Raw genomic sequence first — 17887 nt, forward strand, 5'->3', positions numbered from 1 at the left:
ATTACACCCCAAAACTATTACGCGAAACGGAGAAGAATTAGTCCGTTAGTTCGGTTCTTTATGGATGTATATTCACATCACATAGTTCTTTCTGACATTTCAATCATATTACTACGCAGAATGGAAAACTGATCCATTAAATGCGTTCTTTTCCTAAGATTAGTCACGATCAGTACTGCAACGCGAAATCGAGAAATAGTCCATAGGATGCGTCCGTTCTTTAGGCAAATCACGACCCAACTTACTACTCAGAATTATGAAATAGTCCATTGGTTTTGTCCTTTGTTTGGGCACATCTCAACCAAAACTACTACGCAGGAAGGCAAAATGGCCAAATGAACAAGTTCTCTTCACAGCCATATAAGAAATTTAGCCTGTTGTATCACAATATTTCCAGTAGCAACAGTTATATTAAGGACAAACATGATGAATTTCTGACTTAGGTGAGAACAGTTATAGAAAAAAGAGGCCTGAAGTACCCCTTTGACTTCCGGTGACGAGAGTTATGGAAAGAACATACCTCAAGTATCCCCTGACTTCCGGTGACAAGTTATAGAAATAACAGAACTAATGTATCCCCTGACTTTCGTTGACATTAAAAATAAAAAGGACTGACCCAATGTACCACCTGACTTCCGGTGACAAGTTTTAGGAAAACATACTTCATGTATCCTCTTACTTCCAGTGACAATAGTTATAAAAACAAACCTCATGTTATCTCTGACTTCCGGTGACAGCAGTTATAAAAAGAACAGACCCAACGTATCACCTGACTTCCGGTGAGAAGTTATAGAAAAAACAGTACTCATGTATCCTCTGACTTCCGGTGACAATAGGTATATAAAAAGAAAATTCCTAATAAATCCCCTGACTTCCGGTGACAAATTATAGAAGGAACATACCTCGTATATCATCTGACTTCCGGTGACAATAGTTAAAGAAAGAACATACCGGAGGTGGCATTAGTTATAGAAAGAACATACCTCATATATCATCTGACTTCCGGTGACAATAGTTATAGAAAGAACATACCTCATATATCATCTGACTTCGGTGATAAAAGTTATTGAAAGAACATACCTCATATATCATCTGACTTCCGGTGATAATAGTTATTGAAAGAACATACCTCATACATCATCTGACTTCCGGTGACAATAGTTAAAGAAAGAATATACCTCATATATCAGCTGACTTCCGGTGACAATAGTTATAGAAAGAACATACCTCAAATATCATCTGACTTCCGGTGGCAGTAGTTAGAAAGAACATAACTCATGTATCAACTGACTTCCGGAGACAATAGATATAGAAAGAACATATACCATCTGACTTCCGGTGACAATAGTTATAGAAAGAACATACCTCATATATCATCTGACTTCCGATGACAATATTTATAGAAAGAACATACCTCGTAAATCATCTGACTTCCGGTGATAATAGTTATAGAAAGAACATACTTCATATATCATCTCACTTCCGGTGACAATATTTATTAAAAGAACATGCGTCATATATCATATTACTTCCGGTGATAATAGTTATAGAAAGAACATACTTCATATATCATCTCACTTCCGGTGACAATATTTATTAAAAGAACATGCGTCATATATCATATTACTTCCGGTGACAATAATTATAGAAAAAACATACCTCAAGTATCCCCTGACTCCTGTTTACAATTTATATGGGGGGGAAGAGAACTCATGTATTCTCTTACTTCCGGTGACAACAATTATAGAAGTAACAAGCCCCATGTATCACCAGACTTCTGGTGAAAAGTTCTAGATATGATAACTACCTTTTAAAAAAAATATGACAAATTTAAAAAAAAAGATAAAGTTAGTCTCATAAGTAAATGGTTTCTTGATCCTGTAAAAATGGAATAGATATACGCCTTGTTCTGAAAGAAATCAAACCCCAAAGCAAGGGGGGGGGGGGGGGGGGGGGTTGGTTAAGGTAAGTTTAATTTTTCCTATTTCATCATGATTGTCACACTAAAATAGCTCAAGTATCAATTCAGCGTTGAGTCAAACACTGTTCACTTAATCCCTAAAACTATTTTTGGATGACATAGTAGATTACAGAAGAGGTCATATCAGATGTTAATAAAAAGATAATTGTCAGCAAATTTAGACAGCGTGCCTGTGGGGACGAGTACAACTCTGTGACCTTTAACGCAGATTTCTTCGATCGGCAATTGTTACTAATTCCGTAACGCATTTCTCTTTATTATTCTAAATAAAGATACGATTAACACAATCGAGGTAAATCTAATACATATAAATGTCAAATACGTACATCCTAATACCTCTGAATTATCATTAACTCTTATTGTAGTTCCGTATCTCTGCTACCCGCGTCCTTGTCGTGGGGGCGTGGAGTTCGAAACGCCGTGTGGCCCGAGGGAAGCACTCATTACCCCCCTGTACTACATTGACATCTGACGATACCGTAAGTACCTGATGGATGATAAAATCTGTAATAAATACGGGTAATGTGACAATTCTGCTATAGTGTCGTATCAAGGACAAATTAAATATAGATTTGATACTGTCAGCTGTTTCCTTTTTTGGAAATATTTTACAGTATTTGTCAGTTCACAATGGCAGTCTTGTTCAAAATATGAAAATAAAAACGAGCATGATGTTTTATTTATTATTATGATGCAGCATAAAAGAAATCCACATTAAAGGTATTTTTTCCATCAAACAACTATAACATAAGATATATCTTTTTAAGATTTTTTTTAAGTCAATTATTGCATGTACAACATATCTCCGGAGTTTAGATTGACCGTATTTGGAATTTGTATACTAAATTTCTGCTTCACGATACTTTAATTATCATTATTCCGTCAACTCAAGACTTTAATCCGGATATAATTCAGATAAGATTTTGCTTGTTCTGGGTACGTGGCACGCTTTAACCATCTTCAAAATCCAAGGAATGAAAAGAACCCTTGGATTTGTGAGGTGTGTTTTACTTTCTGTCCAAATTCCTCTATTTGTTTGACCAATCAATAAATAGCATAAGGATCAATTACCTAGTTGCTTGTCAGCAGATGCGGCTACAGAATCACGTGACCAAAGACGAGATCAGAAATTGGTCATCCGATTGGTGAACCTTTCCTCTAATGATCCAGGTACAGGTAAGAATAGAATCTACCCTATACTCTGTTGAACGATTAAATTTATTAAATTAAATGTTTCAATGGAAGATATACTTATTACCTACGATAAAATTCCATGGCATTTGAAATGTTAATTTCTGTCTATCATTTAGCACCTTTTGCACTTGGAAACAACACCCTTGCTGACAGAAATGTGCTATTTCAGCTTTAAACTTTCGTAACCTATGAAAGTCGCGCCCTGTGCCGGAGTTAGCCGAGATATTACGATTACTCCCGAATGCGGTCAGCTGAAACCGTCATCAGGGCTAGAAACGGATTACAAGCAGCAACCAGACAATGGCTTTTCGCGGATGACGAGGTCCTGTTCAACAAAATTCATGAAAGCATACTTGCTGGTTGTTAAATACGAACTAGCTGTAGGTACATGTAGTTTATTAAATTCCTCCGTACGCATCAATAAACTTATAGATTATCCGAATTCTAAGAAATACATGGCTTCCCGATTATGTTTTAAGAAAGCGGATTCTTCAGTTTCTGAGTAAATAATTAAAGAGACCCAATCATGTGTTCTTCGTGGATAAGCGTGATAACACTATCCTTCGATATCTTTTCACGTGCCAATATTCCAAAGTATCCGTTTGGTGTATATTGACACTAATGAAAATATCAATAATCTTTTGTACCAGATAAGATGGCGATCATGTAAACTTCTGACCTGCGATCAGAAAGGCCGATAACTCTTCCGTAATTACTTTGTGTAGTTCAGTATGTTATCAACTAATCTATAGCAATAGGCTAGAACTCATATCGTCAACCTCCCACGACTTTTTTTTTTATCCTTGTGAAATTGATTTTGGTGTCATTGACAATTTACTTTTAATCTTGGCTGTCTCAAAAACAAATTATAGCCGATGAATAGCCGATTAGGCATGTTGTTTTCTCAAATATATTATCATTTGTTTAACGAGCTCGAGTCTAAGTGACGTTATACTTCGATTACCTGATTTCTGAAACCACAACTTCGGCGCCCAGGATTTGATATTTTTAGTTAAACCTGCTGTCGAGACTAAATCTGAAACAGTGTGTACGATTGTTTTTAATAACATCCATTTCCCCGGCACCATCTTTATAACAACGATCGAAACGAAATGACGCTTTTTAAATACAACAACAACAACAAAAAAACAATTAAATTAAATGATTACATATGTAAATGTCTTTCAATACCAAAATAAACATTCTTGAGGGGAAAAAATGATTGAATTATTGTAATGACAGCTAAAAGCGTACAGATAAAAAAAAATGAGGTCAAGAACAAGAGCAATTACTCTAAGCTAAATCGATGATGCTTTTTTTAGTTACAAAATACAGATTTAAACAATTTCTTTGCCCGTTGAAAAATAAAGAAACAAAAAGAGAATATAAATGAATTAAGGTAATGACAGCTATACGCTAGCAGATAAAAATATTGATGTTTAAAACAATGACAAAATCAATGGAGCTTTTATTAACCGAATGTAGAGCTAAACTTTTTCATTTTTTAAACTATTTTTAAATACAAAAAAAAATGAGGAAAAAATATGTATGGATTAAGTTAATGAGAGCTACACTCTAAAAGATAAAAATATTGACGTAAACCCAAGGGCAATTACTCTTGCTAAATCGATGTGTTTACTCGTATTTTAGCTATATCAGATAGATTGATATCTATGTAATAGACCTAACTGATGACGAATCAAAATGGCTCTACCGCTAGTTCGGCAATTTGCATTAACGGTAAAACAAAAATCACTAATCTTCCTCGAATTATGGCCGCAGGTGACAGGCTGCCATTTTCACGATAACGGATTTTTAGAATGATAGGTATATTTGTCCCCGATGGACCTTTGTGTTTCTAGACAGATATCAGTCGAAACCGAGGCTAGTTACCGTGGTCGCTTGTGCTTCGCTGATGCCAAAGATGCTTTGTATTGATAATCATCGTTGAATGTCAAAAACACCGCTGCGACCATTCATGTTCATGAAGTTTTCTTGCTAGATATACTCCAAACTAAATAGGCTTTTGTGGTTGTTTTCAATGGACATCAGTGGTATATCATGATAAGGACTAAGGGTTGTCAATTTCATTTCAAATATATGAGACTGAAGTGGGGGCGGAGATCCGGGATCCGAGATCCGAGATCCGAAAACCCCGGACTCATATTGGTATCGCCTTGATGGCACTGGGATTTATGTATAGTGGCAGGGCCAATTAGATAAGCACGGCAATTACATGTTTAATGGGGAAAAACACAATGTGTTGTACGTAGAAATTGGTTAAAGGATCAGCGGTCATCTTTAATGTTCAAAATGCCGATAGATAAAAAGGGGATTTGTTATCTCTTTAAATATCACCAGATCAAAATGCTGCTGCTGCTGCTGAATAATCATATTTTATCTTGTTATCTTTTTTTTATTGCAAAAAAATATGATGATAAAGCTTAAACAGTTTCAAGATGAAGAGTTCAAAAATGAAACCAAAGAAATGTGGGCAAAATGACGATGGTAAAAAAAAATAACCATTATAAGTCTTTCAAGCATCGCCGAATTAAGAATGTGTCTGGCTTAATTTGAACAAAAATCCTTTACATGCATATCAACAATTACTCTACAAAAATAGCATAGTATGAAATATCCATCATCAATCATATTTCTTATCGACGAGAAGTTTGAAATCAGGTCATTGATAGCTGACACGCTTACAGAAACGTGTAATATAAGTTCATTAGAGTCTGTTACGGAACAGTCTTACACTTCTCAAATTAAATCGCGTGTATGATGTCATAATTTAGATGTGTCACTAGGGATTCGTTTTGTTGGCACGTGGACAACAAAACCAACAAAACCTGGTGTCCAACCAACTAAAATCTGACCGTTTTCTGATATTTCACGAAGCCTATTGACATTTTGAACATGTAGTTCATGGCACGAGGAAAAATATCTGCGCGAACACGGCAAAATGGTTAGTAATACCACAATAAGTTCCGGCAGGTAGGTCTTTAGAATTGCACTTGCTGACTGATATCCACATTGTATGATTGTTCGGGCGACTAATTTTCTGAAATACTTTGTCTTTTCTTTCTAAAATACCAAAGTAATTAAAACGGAACCTTGTGCTCCCGCCGGGTATGTTTCAATGTGCGTCCTTTCAATGAAAAGAGTCCTTTCTGTACTGAGTAAAGAACACCATTCCGGGACCGCTCTACTTGACCGGAAGACAAATCATGTAAATCTGCCGATGGCATGGCATTTCATTGAGATGACACTATAAAGTAGTACTTAGATTGTCTCCAATAAAGTATATATAGGCACTGCACGATTATAAGACGCTTAGAAATACTCACCAACGAAACTTAACCAACCAAAGCCACATGTTGTCTTAAACGCGGTGGTTAGCCATGATTGTTAGAAAGGTATATTGACAGACGACTCTGCTAGACACACTTAACGATGTATGGGAAGGCTATATTGGATGTATGGGAAGGCTATATTGGTGTATGGGAAGGCTATATTGGGTGTACGGGAAGGCTATATTGGGTGTACGGGAAGGCTATATTTGTGTATGGGAAGGCTATATTGGGTGTACGGGAACGCTATATTGGGTGTATGGGAAGGCTATATGGGGTGTATGGGAAGGCTATATTGGGTGTATGGGAAGGCTATATTTGTGTATGAGAAGGCTATATTGGATGTACGGGAAGGCTATATTGGATGTATGGGAAGGCTATATTGGGTGTATGGGAAGGCTATATTGGGTGTATGGGAAGGCTATATTTGTGTGTATGGGAAGGCTATATTGGGTGTATGGGAAGGCTATATTGGGTGTACAGGAAGGCTATATTGGGTGTACGGGAAGGCTATATTGGGTGTACGGGAAGGCTATATTGGGTGTATGGGAAGGCTATATTGGGTGTATGGGAAGGCTATATTGGGTGTACGGGAAGGCTATATTGGATGTATGGGAAGGCTATATTTGTGTATGGGAAGGCTATATGGGGTGTACGGGAAGGCTATATTTGGTGTATGGGAAGGCTATATGGGGTGTACGGGAAGGCTATATTGGGTGTATGGGAAGGCTATATTGGGTGTATGGGAAGGCTATATTGGGTGTAAGGGAAGGCTATATTGGGTGTATGGGAAGGCTATATTGGGTGTATGGGAAGGCTATATTGAGTGTATGGGAAGGCTATATTGGGTGGACGGGAAGGCTATATTGAGTGTATGGGAAGGCTAAATTGGGTGTACGGGAAGGCTATATTGGGTGTACGGGAAGGCTATATTGGGTGTACGGGAAGGCTATATTGGGGGTATGGGAAGGCTATATTGGGTGTATTGGAAGGCTATATTGGGTGTACGGGAAGGCTATATGGGGTGTATGGGAAGGCTATATTGGGTGTATGGGAAGGCTATATTGGGTGTATGGGAAGGCTATATTGGGTGTATGGGAAGGCAGTGGCGTAGGAAGCGGGGGGGCAGGGGGGGCAATTGCCCCCCCCATTTTTTTCAGTGGGGGGGCAAACATATCTTTTTGCCCCCCCACTTTTTGACATCCAAAATCTAAAAAAGGGGAAAAATCACGAATTTATATATTCATTTCGATAAATATCTGTATATTTTCGAACCGATAATGTTTTCTTGAAGGCAACGATAAAAACTGTATCTTGTACATCCGGAACATTCCGACCTTTATACTAGTATATCAATCCTCAGACCTGTGTGTCGGTCGTCTGCAATAGCCTGGTAAGTCAATATTTATATCTTAATACGAAATTTTGCTTAACTTCATCACATAGATTCAATAAGTTGATGGTAATTTGTGAAGTTAATTGAGTTCATAATGAGAACAAGACAGAAACACAACATGAATAAAAATGCGCGGTTTTAACGTGAATAGAGTGATACTAATTACCGACAGGTACGAGGAAATACAAAAAAAAATTCGGCTCGCGCCTACGGCGCTCGCTTTATCACTCAATTACTGCACCCTCCTTTCGATTGCTGATCCACAGGGGGGCTTCGCCACCCTGGGACCCGCTGGGCGGCCCCCAGACCTGTCGCAAAAAGGGGGAAAAAATCGGCTCGCGCCTACGGCGCTCACATGATCACTTAATTACTGGACCCCCCTTTCGAAAACTCCTGGATCCGCGCCTGATCCCGAATTATTGGATATGTGCTATATTCATTTTCCGCGGAGGGCTTAGACCCCCTTGAACCCCCTATCAGGGCGCTGCCCTGGACCCGCTAGGCGGCCCCTCAGACCCGTCGTAAAAAAAAAAAAAAAAAAGCAAAAAAAATCGGCTCGCGCCTACGGCGCTCGCATTATTAATAAATTACTGGACCACCCGCCCTTTCGAAAATCCTGGCCGGGCCTGGTGATTCATGATTTGCGTAAATAACTTATTTTGTACTACATAAATTATCAAAATTATCATGGGATGTTGAAATGATAATTATTGCCTAATTTTGCGGAAATGGCATACGATTTGTATAGTACGTAAAATTTAAGGTTAAAAAAATTTTGCCCCCCCCACTTTTTGACGACTTCCTACGCCACTGGAAGGCTATATTGGGTGTATGGGAAGGCTATATTGGGGGTATGGGAAGGCTATATTGGGGGTATGGGAAGGCTATATTGGGTGTATGGGAACGCTATATTGGGTGTATGGGAACGCTATATTGGGTGTATGGGAAGGCTATATTGAGTGTATGGGAAGGCTATATTGGGTGTATGGGAAGGCTATATTGAGTGTACGGGAAGGCTATATGGAGTGTACGGAAAGGTAATATTGGGTGTACGGGAAGGCTATATTGGGTGTATGGGAAGGCTATATTGGGTGTATGGGAAGGCTATATTGGGTTTATGGGAAGGCTATATTGGGTGTACGGGAAGGCTATATTGGGTGTATGGGAAGGCTATATTGGGTGTACGGGAAGGCTATATTGGGTGTACGGGAAGGCTATATTGGGTGTATGGGAAGGCTATATTGGGTGTACGGGAAGGCTATATTGGGTGGACGGGAAGGCTATATTTGTGTATGGGAAGGCTATATTGGGTGTATGGGAAGGCTATTGGGTGTATGGGAAGGCTATATTGGGTGTATGGGAAGGCTATATTGGGTGTATGGGAAGGCTATATTGAGTGTATGGGAACGCTATATTGGGTGTATGGGAAGGCTATATTGGGTGTATGGGAAGGCTATATTGGGGGTATGGGAAGGCTATATTGGGTGTATGGGAAGGCTATATTGGGTGTATGGGAAGGCTATATTGGGTGTATGGGAAGGCTATATTGGGTGTATGGGAAGGCTATATGGGGTGTATGGGAAGGCTATATTGGGTGTATGGGAAGGCTATATTGGGTGTACGGGAAGGCTATATTGGGGGTATGGGAAGGCTATATGGGGTGTATGGGAAGGCTATATTGGGTGTATGGGAACGCTATATTGGGTGTATGGGAAGGCTATATTGGGTGTATGGGAAGGCTATATTGGGTGTATGGGAAGGCTATATTGGGTGTATGGGAAGGCTATATTGGGTGTATGGGAAGGCTATATGGGGTGTATGGGAAGGCTATATGGGGTGTACGGGAAGGCTCTATGGGGTGTATGGGAAGGCTATATGGGATAATTATGGAAGGGTCCTACATTGGGTATGAAGGGCTCTAATGGGTGTATTGGAAGGCTCTATGGAATACGTATGGAAGGGTTTCTATTAGGTATCAAGGGTTCTATTGGGTGTATGGGAAGGCGCTATGGAAAGTATGGAAGGGTCCTATCGGATGTACGGGAAGGCTCTATGGGATAATTATGGAAGGGTCCTACATTGGGTATGAAGGGACTCTATTTGGTGTATGGGAAGGCTCTATGGGATTAGTATGGAAGGGTTCTACATTGGGTATCAAGGGTTCTATTTGGTGTATGGGAAGGCTCTATGGAAAGCATGGAAGGGTCCCTACATTAACTATATGGGAAGGCGCTATGGAAAGTATGGAAGGGCCCTATTGGCATATGTGAGAGCGTTAGGATATCCCATATTGCCCTCCCATATACCCGATCTAAGACACTTCCATACATCCTAAAAAATAACGCTATTTTCTTCTTCTTCTTTTTGTATGAAACTTTAGTTACACGTAGCTTTAGATATTGAGTGATGGCGTTGATTCAAAATTGTCCATAATGGATATGTTTTTCAAAAGACTTTTTTTAAATGTATTTTATTGACGGAGACTAGAATGAAAGCAGACAAACATTTGTATCTCGTTTTCCATGCCAAAGATACATTGACTATCATAAAACAGAGAAGAGACAAATTCAACAGCATCCCCAACGGAGCCGAAATGGAAGAGTATATTTGGGGAAACCTATAATTGGTTGACTAATGGCATACTGTCCATTTCATTTCTGAAAGAGAACATTACATTTGTGTATCTGACAGCGTCGTTAGGCATTAGATAGGTTTGTCCACTCGGTATACGAAAGTTTCTATGTACTCTTACATTCAGACCGTCTTTATAATGACCGGAGGGAAATATTTCTTCCTTCAAAACTGACCACTTGATCCCAATGCTACATACTGACATTACAGGACTGTCACCCGGTCGCAATCCCTTCTATGGTATGGGGCGAGGACATTGATTCAGCTGTAGTTTGAGATACAATATGCTATGTGTTCATATGATTAATTCAAATGAAGCAGTTAATTTTGGAAAAGAAGGTGCGGATGTGTGATGAAATTTTTATTGTTTATTTTCAGAAATTATCCTTTTGTATGTTGTTAAGTTATCAAAAATAATGTAAATTATCAGAAAAGAAAGCAATGGAATGATATGAACTCAAATTCACTATAAAGACCTATAAGCTCCCCGAAACAAGGTCTGACACTGAGGGAAAAGTGGAGCTTTTGCTACATTTGCTCACCTTCACTCTGACCTTTGATGTGATATTTCAGTGTGCTAACACTTTAAAGTGTTAGGTTTCACTCGAACTAGAACTCTAAAATGTGTGGTGTTCAATACTGTACTTACAATGTACAAATGTTGTAAGGAATGATTATGTAGGGGTTAGTGACGGCAGATTATAAAGTACCTCTTCATATGGACCACCTGTCTAGTTGTATCGCCATTGTGTAATTATCATTTGATCTATAAATGCAATGGCCTTAAGACTTGTTTCTTTTCTCTATTGGTAGGTCGGTATAGAGAGGAATGATTTGCATTGGTGCATCACAAAGCCGCTCACTGCCGCCAGGATGCATCTGAAGTAATTGTCAATGAAAGTTAAAAATGATTCCCTATTTAATGTAATAGAGGATGATGAATGTTGAAAAGGGCAGTTTATGTCGACAAAATAACAATAAAAAATAAATTAATAATGGAAGCAATATTGAAGTGATATGATATACTTTAAAACGTAATTGTTTTGAGGAAATAAACATTTTAAGAAATAATTATATTTTAGACATGATACATCTTTTGTGATGGGTGGAATATCGAATTTTCTTTGGTTTTATGATATGTTGATGTAATGTCTAGTGCTTTCAATACCGCTGACATCAAGAACCGACAGATCAGATTTTCTGGAAGCTGCTTTATGAAAATGCCACACGTCATGTGTTTGTAATTTATCGATATTGTTGTTAAGATAAAAGATGAAAACAGTTCATTAACAAATACAGCCTACTCGATTGATATTTTTTGAATTTCAAGTGTAAAATTGCGATCACGCAATGTGGGAAGGGCGGGATATCATTAAACGTTGTTGAACTCTGACATTAGTTTCTAAACCAAAACATTTGTCTTGGCCTTAAGTGAAAAGTATAAATGTCATTTGTCTTAACCGTAAGTGAAAAGTGTAAATGTAATTTATCTTGACCTAAAGTCTAAAGGCAAAGTGTACAAGGTAAATGTCATTTGTCTTGGCCCAAAATGTTGCGTGTAAATGTCACTTGTCTTGACCTTAAGTGTAAAGTGCTCATGTTATTTCTCTTGGCCCAAAGTGTAACGTATAAATGTTATGTCTTGGCCAAAAGTGAAGTGTAAATGTCATTTGTTTTGGCCCAAAGTGTAAAGTGAAAAATTAATTTGTCTTGGCCCAAAATAAAAAGTGTAAATGCAATTTTTCTTTGCCTGAATTGTGAAGTGTAATTGCTATGTCTATTGGCCTAAAGCTTATGTGTAAAGATGAAATTTCAAAACAGCACGAACTTTAATCCTAATATAGATGAAAGAAAAAGAAAACTTGAACGCTTATAGTCTTCTTATTACATCAAATTTATAACTGCCTTTGCTCCCATATTTCAAAGCTCTTCGTGAACTATAAACATCCCGTGTTCTGTATATTCTATAACGTTATGTGTGGTTGTAAGATGATACTGTACATATGATGATACTGAAGAATTACTCCTTATATCACGATATCGCTGTTAATTTGACTTCTTTCTTGAACTTCATTAATGTACATATCATTGGTGCCAAACAACCATCACTACTCACGGCAAAAGGTGACGATCGTGTTGATCAATTAGCACGTGCATGTCGATTTCAGGAAACAACAAAAAATAAAGAGCATGTCAAAACGCTTAAAAGCTTACAGGTGACGGCGTCACGTGGGATGTGAAGCTATGCCATTTCCTGCGTGTTTCTATATTTAGCGTAAAATTACTTAATGATAATAAATAGATAAAAATAATTCTTTCAAATTAAAAATGAAGCTCGAGACTTGAAAGGTAATTCTGTAAGTAGAAAATATCACCTCGCGTTGGGTTATATTTTCGTGGTGGTATGTACATTTGTGATTTAAACATATTTTATTGCCTTTAAATAATTGGATCGGGCACAAGTTTTTCAACTTATACAAAGCCCTTTCCTTACAATAAAACTATATATTTACAAAATTCAAGATGGCTTATTTACAATACTAAAATACATTATCTCACACTATCATACAGTCACACGTGGAGAAACATCATGAGAGAGAGAGGGGGAGAGAGGGAGAGGGAGAGAGAGGAAGAGAGAGAGAGGGGGAGGGGAGAAGGGGCGCATCTTATTCATTATTCAATATTATATACATATATAATGTGAGTAATCCTTTCCGACACCGACGGCAAAAGTTAATTCTAACACTATTCAATGCTCACAACTTTTACTAATGTACATGTACATTGTATGTTCGTATTTGTTTGGTAATGGCACTAAAACAAGTCTCATTTAGATGTACCCTATAAGAACCAGGCCTTGACTTCTTGGTGTTTACGTGCAACAAGTTTAAAATGTTCCCATAACAAAGATCCTTTGATTACCATTTCATTATTATAGATCTGGTCGCATCGAACGCGCCTCCAGTGAACCGCTATGCAATTAATACCGAATCCAACCAAGTTATATTTCATACGTCACAATATTGGCCATCGAATGCGCCGAGTTTTGTATTGTACATGTAGTAATCTGTATTTACAACGAAAATTCTTCGTCAAGCCCACGCAAAGCCATTTCAGATTCTCACAAGCAGAGCGTACCCCGGTATAACAGTTCAATCCCTCTGACGTACATCTCGCACCCTACCCATTACATTCCTTAGAAAACCCGTGAAATAATCTAATTAATACAGTAGAAATTGACAGTAAGAATTTTGTCTGTGTAATGTTCAACGCAAAAAAAAAAAAAAAAAATAGGGACTGACGTTGACACGGACTGTTGAAGGAGGATTTTTCTAACCATTCCAGAGCGTACTTCTAGAAAACAACGATCTAGCCGTGTTTGATACAATGAGAATCGCTGAAAGCTAAAAATTTGACATTCTGATTAGCAATATCTGTAAAGGAGAGAATTCATAACACACGTTTGGTGTAGCCAGTGGAGCGAACTTGTTTTGCATGATATTAATTTGGTTTGTTTGTTTTTGTTTAACGTCCTATTAACAGCCAGGGTCATTTAAGGACGTGCCAGGTTTTGGAGGTGGAGGAAAGCCGGAGTACCCGGAGAAAAACCACCGGCCTACGGCCAGTACCTGGCAACTGCCCCACGTAGGTTTCGAACTCGCAACCCAGTGGTGGAGGGCTAGTGTTAAAGTGTCGGTACACCTTTACCACTCGGCCACCGCGGCCCCTGCATGATATTAAATCTAAATTAATTGTAGAGATTAAATTTAATCAGAAGAGAATACATTACCAACGTTTTCACGATTTTAAGAGATAATTACTACAGTAACCGATGTGGCATTTAAAAGATATACAATAATGTATCTGATGTTTTACGGAGGTACATAAGTACTATACAGATTCTAATTCGTTCCTACTTTAAAGTACAGATTGTACGTATCTGATATCAATTTAAGATCTTAATTCAATAACTCTTTGTTAACTGTGGCAAGTAAAGATATTTAGGTTGGAAATTATTCCTTAAACATACTTTCTTTTTAAGATATTGTACTATGTATTCAGCTTATGTAATTCATTTATCAGTATAGAAAACCCTTGAATAAACAAAGGGAAACACCAAAAGTTCAGAAATCAGAAGATACAATAACAATGGATGAGATTAATAAAGAAATTCAAATCAAATGTAAGTCTAAAAAGGAGGCTACAATACTCTCAAAAGACTAAGTATTTGCTATAAAATATTGATAAGTAATTATTTTTTTTAATATTCACTGTGGTTGGGGCATACTGGAATATCATGCGTATTCAGCAGAAATCAGTACAATGATATGTAGGAACATTGCCACAAATGAAGCGTATTTTAAAATCATATTAATGATTAACGTCACAGGAAATGAGATATATCTATATAATAAACAATCGTCTTTATCTGGTCATAAGATTCATAAACTCGTGGCACAGATTGTATACAAACAACGTATGTGTTTATGAGAATAAAACTGTTTTGTGTTGTCCATTTTACACAGGAAGACGCTTGAGTGCATCCGTTTTGAAAACAACAATGTTGGTACATTTGACAGCTCACAACAGTATATTCATTGAAACACGTTATCTGTTGGCTTTAAAGAGTAGGTCCATTCAGCAATATGTGTGATACAAGCAACGAGGAAGAGAAAAACGTGTATAGATTACTTCCTCTGAAGCCCAAATGACCTTGACTCACATGATACATTCGGAATATCCCCTGTGAATTTCTTTTATAAATAAGAGAGTCGCACAAGGAGTTCCGAATTGATTATGATGTCGGGATGTATTGCGAAATTTACACTAATGTATGGTGTCGTTTCTACATGTAGCTCAAATTCATAAATATCAAAGTCAATTACTCTTAGAAAGTGTTAACTGGCCTTGACAACTTGTACACATTCCAAAAGGTTAGACATTGGTGTATGAGAAAGTTTATAACCACCGAAAGTTCTCGTAGTTTGTGTATGTTGAAACGGTTTATCTGAATGAATGTTTCTTTGTTGCATCATCTTTCTCTCTAGGATGACCGAAATTTACATTGGACATTTCGTAAACATCTGTATCAGCATTAAATTAAACATTCCATTGTAAATACGAATATTTCTCCGACAGCGACTTCCAAAATAATGTGTTGACGTTTGCCATGAGTCATACCTACTGTTAATGTGTAATTAAGCATTGTTAAATGACATGTACATTGTTATAATTGTTGAAAACAAATGATTAAGCAATATGAAATCTACATCATTCGAAAGGCATGTAGTTTAAAGGTTAATTGATAATGCTATTTTGGAAAGTCTTGCTTAAAAGTAAATGGGATATAACAGCGCTGTAGAAATTTCTAACAAAAAAAAATAGACCATTGTTAAGTGAAATGTCTCCTTGTGTTTTAATGTGCAGTCTGAGTAATGAATGGTACGCCTGAGTATAGCTGGGAGCGTTGTTTGTTTCCAATTAATACACACATTCGAAAAATCGGCATCATTACCAAAGGATTTAGATCAAAATGGGCGGAACCCTCTCTTGTCGACCTTGACCTTTTCAAAGTGAAAGAAATACTACGGTTAAATGGCAGTTGTTGCGAAATCGGACACGTTTTATGTCAAATTCCACGTGCTCTCGTGACCTTGCTGTCAATGTCAAATTCCAAAATTCCAAGTCAGCTAAATGTTGATGACTAGAGACAATCTGTATACAAACCTGGGATATACGTGGATTCAGGTCGCACGTTTTCGCCTGGCGCGTGTTTGTTCACAGAAATATACATAACGTACTGTATAACAGCGACATTGCATTGACCTCTTCCTTCCTTCCTTCCTTCCTTCCTTCCTTCCTTCCTTCCTTCCTTCCTTCCTTCCTTCCTTCCTTCCTTCAGCTGTTAATAGGACGTTAAACAAAATAAACCAAACCAAACCTTCCTTCCTTCCTCAAATATACCTTCGTAAAATCAGAGAAAATGAAAGTATTTTAATCCTTTGCTTTCCTCAGGATTAATGTCGTCATCCCATAAGTTGTTTTTTCCAGTTTTGCCGTGTCTTTGGTCCCCGTTTTGCCGTGTCTTTGGTCCCCGTTTTGCCGTGTCTTTGGTCCCCGTTTTGCCGTGTCTTTGGTCCCCGTTTTGCTGTGTCTTTGGTCCCCGTTTTGCTGTGTCTTTGGTCCCCGTTTTACCGTGTCTTTGGTCCCCGTTTTGCTGCGCTTTGGTCCCCGTTATGCTGTGTCTTTGGTCTCCGTTTTGCCGTGTCTTTGGTTCCCGTTTTGCCGTGTCTTTGGTCCCCGTTTTGCTGTGTCTTTGGTCCCCGTTTTACCGTGTCTTTGATCCCCGTTTTGCTGCGCTTTGGTCCCCGTTATGCCGTGTCTTTGGTCCCCGTTTTGCCGTGTCTTTGGTCCCCGTTTTGCCGTGTCTTCGGCCCCGTTTTGCCGTGTCTTTGGCCCCCATTTTGCCGTGTCTCCGGCCCACATTTTACCGTGTCTCAGGCCCCCGTTTAGTCGTGTCTTTGGCCCCCGTTTTGTTGTGCCTTCGGCCCCCGTTTTGTCGTGTCTTCGGTCCCCCGTTTTGCCGTGTCTTCGACCCCCGTTTTGCCGTGTCTTTGGTCCCCGTTTTGCCGTGTCGTCGACCCCCGTTTTGCCGTGTCTTTGGTCCCCGTTTTGCCGTGTCTTCGACCCCCGTTTTGCCGTGTCTTTGGTCCCCGTTTTGCCCTGTCTTTGGTCCCCCGTTTTGCCGTGTCTTCGGCCCCCATTTTTCCGTAACTTCGCTTCCTGTTTCTTGTCTGTATATGTCGATATTGAGGTATTGTTGATTCCTGATTGGCCAAATATTGATGCAATAAAGTAAACAAACAAACAAATATCTTATTTACTCTTGTTGTAACAAAACAAAACACAAAACAAAACACAAAAACAACACAAAAAACAACACAAAAAACCAATTCATTTGAATTGTCGAAAGTGTTACTCCTACAGTCCTGACTTGATATTTTGTTATGAAGTCGAAATGTTGCAACACTGTTACACTTAATATAACTTCTAATTATCATTAATTCATTGTACTTTCGATAAAAGCTACAGTCCATATTAATTATCCCATCCAGCCCAGCAATATCCACAGATGACTTGGTATGTGCTCTGTTCCTCCTATTATCGTAAAAGAATCATCAATTTTATAGGATGTTTATGATTTTTACTTTATTGAACATCTAAATCCCATTTCATCTCCAGTTTTTATAAATCCTTTGAGAATAAACATGATGCGCTGCACAGGAAAAAGGTTTTCGATTAGAAACAAAATGACAGTTTCTGGCCACATCGATT

General features: G+C 38.3%; 1 long non-coding RNA gene across 1 annotated transcript in view; it reads left to right on the plus strand.

Annotated features, from left to right (window-relative positions):
• The window catches only part of LOC117337241, a 78219-nt gene that overhangs the window by 8354 nt on the left and 51978 nt on the right, over positions 1 to 17887 (plus strand). The window contains exons 2-3 of the long non-coding RNA XR_004534774.1: positions 2347 to 2460; positions 3071 to 3157. This is a non-coding gene — a long non-coding RNA (uncharacterized LOC117337241). The remainder of the gene's footprint in view (positions 1 to 2346; positions 2461 to 3070; positions 3158 to 17887) is intronic.

The sequence above is a fragment of the Pecten maximus genome, chromosome 1 (assembly GCF_902652985.1).
Source record: "Pecten maximus chromosome 1, xPecMax1.1, whole genome shotgun sequence".
In the NCBI taxonomy this organism is placed as follows: domain Eukaryota; kingdom Metazoa; phylum Mollusca; class Bivalvia; order Pectinida; family Pectinidae; genus Pecten; species Pecten maximus.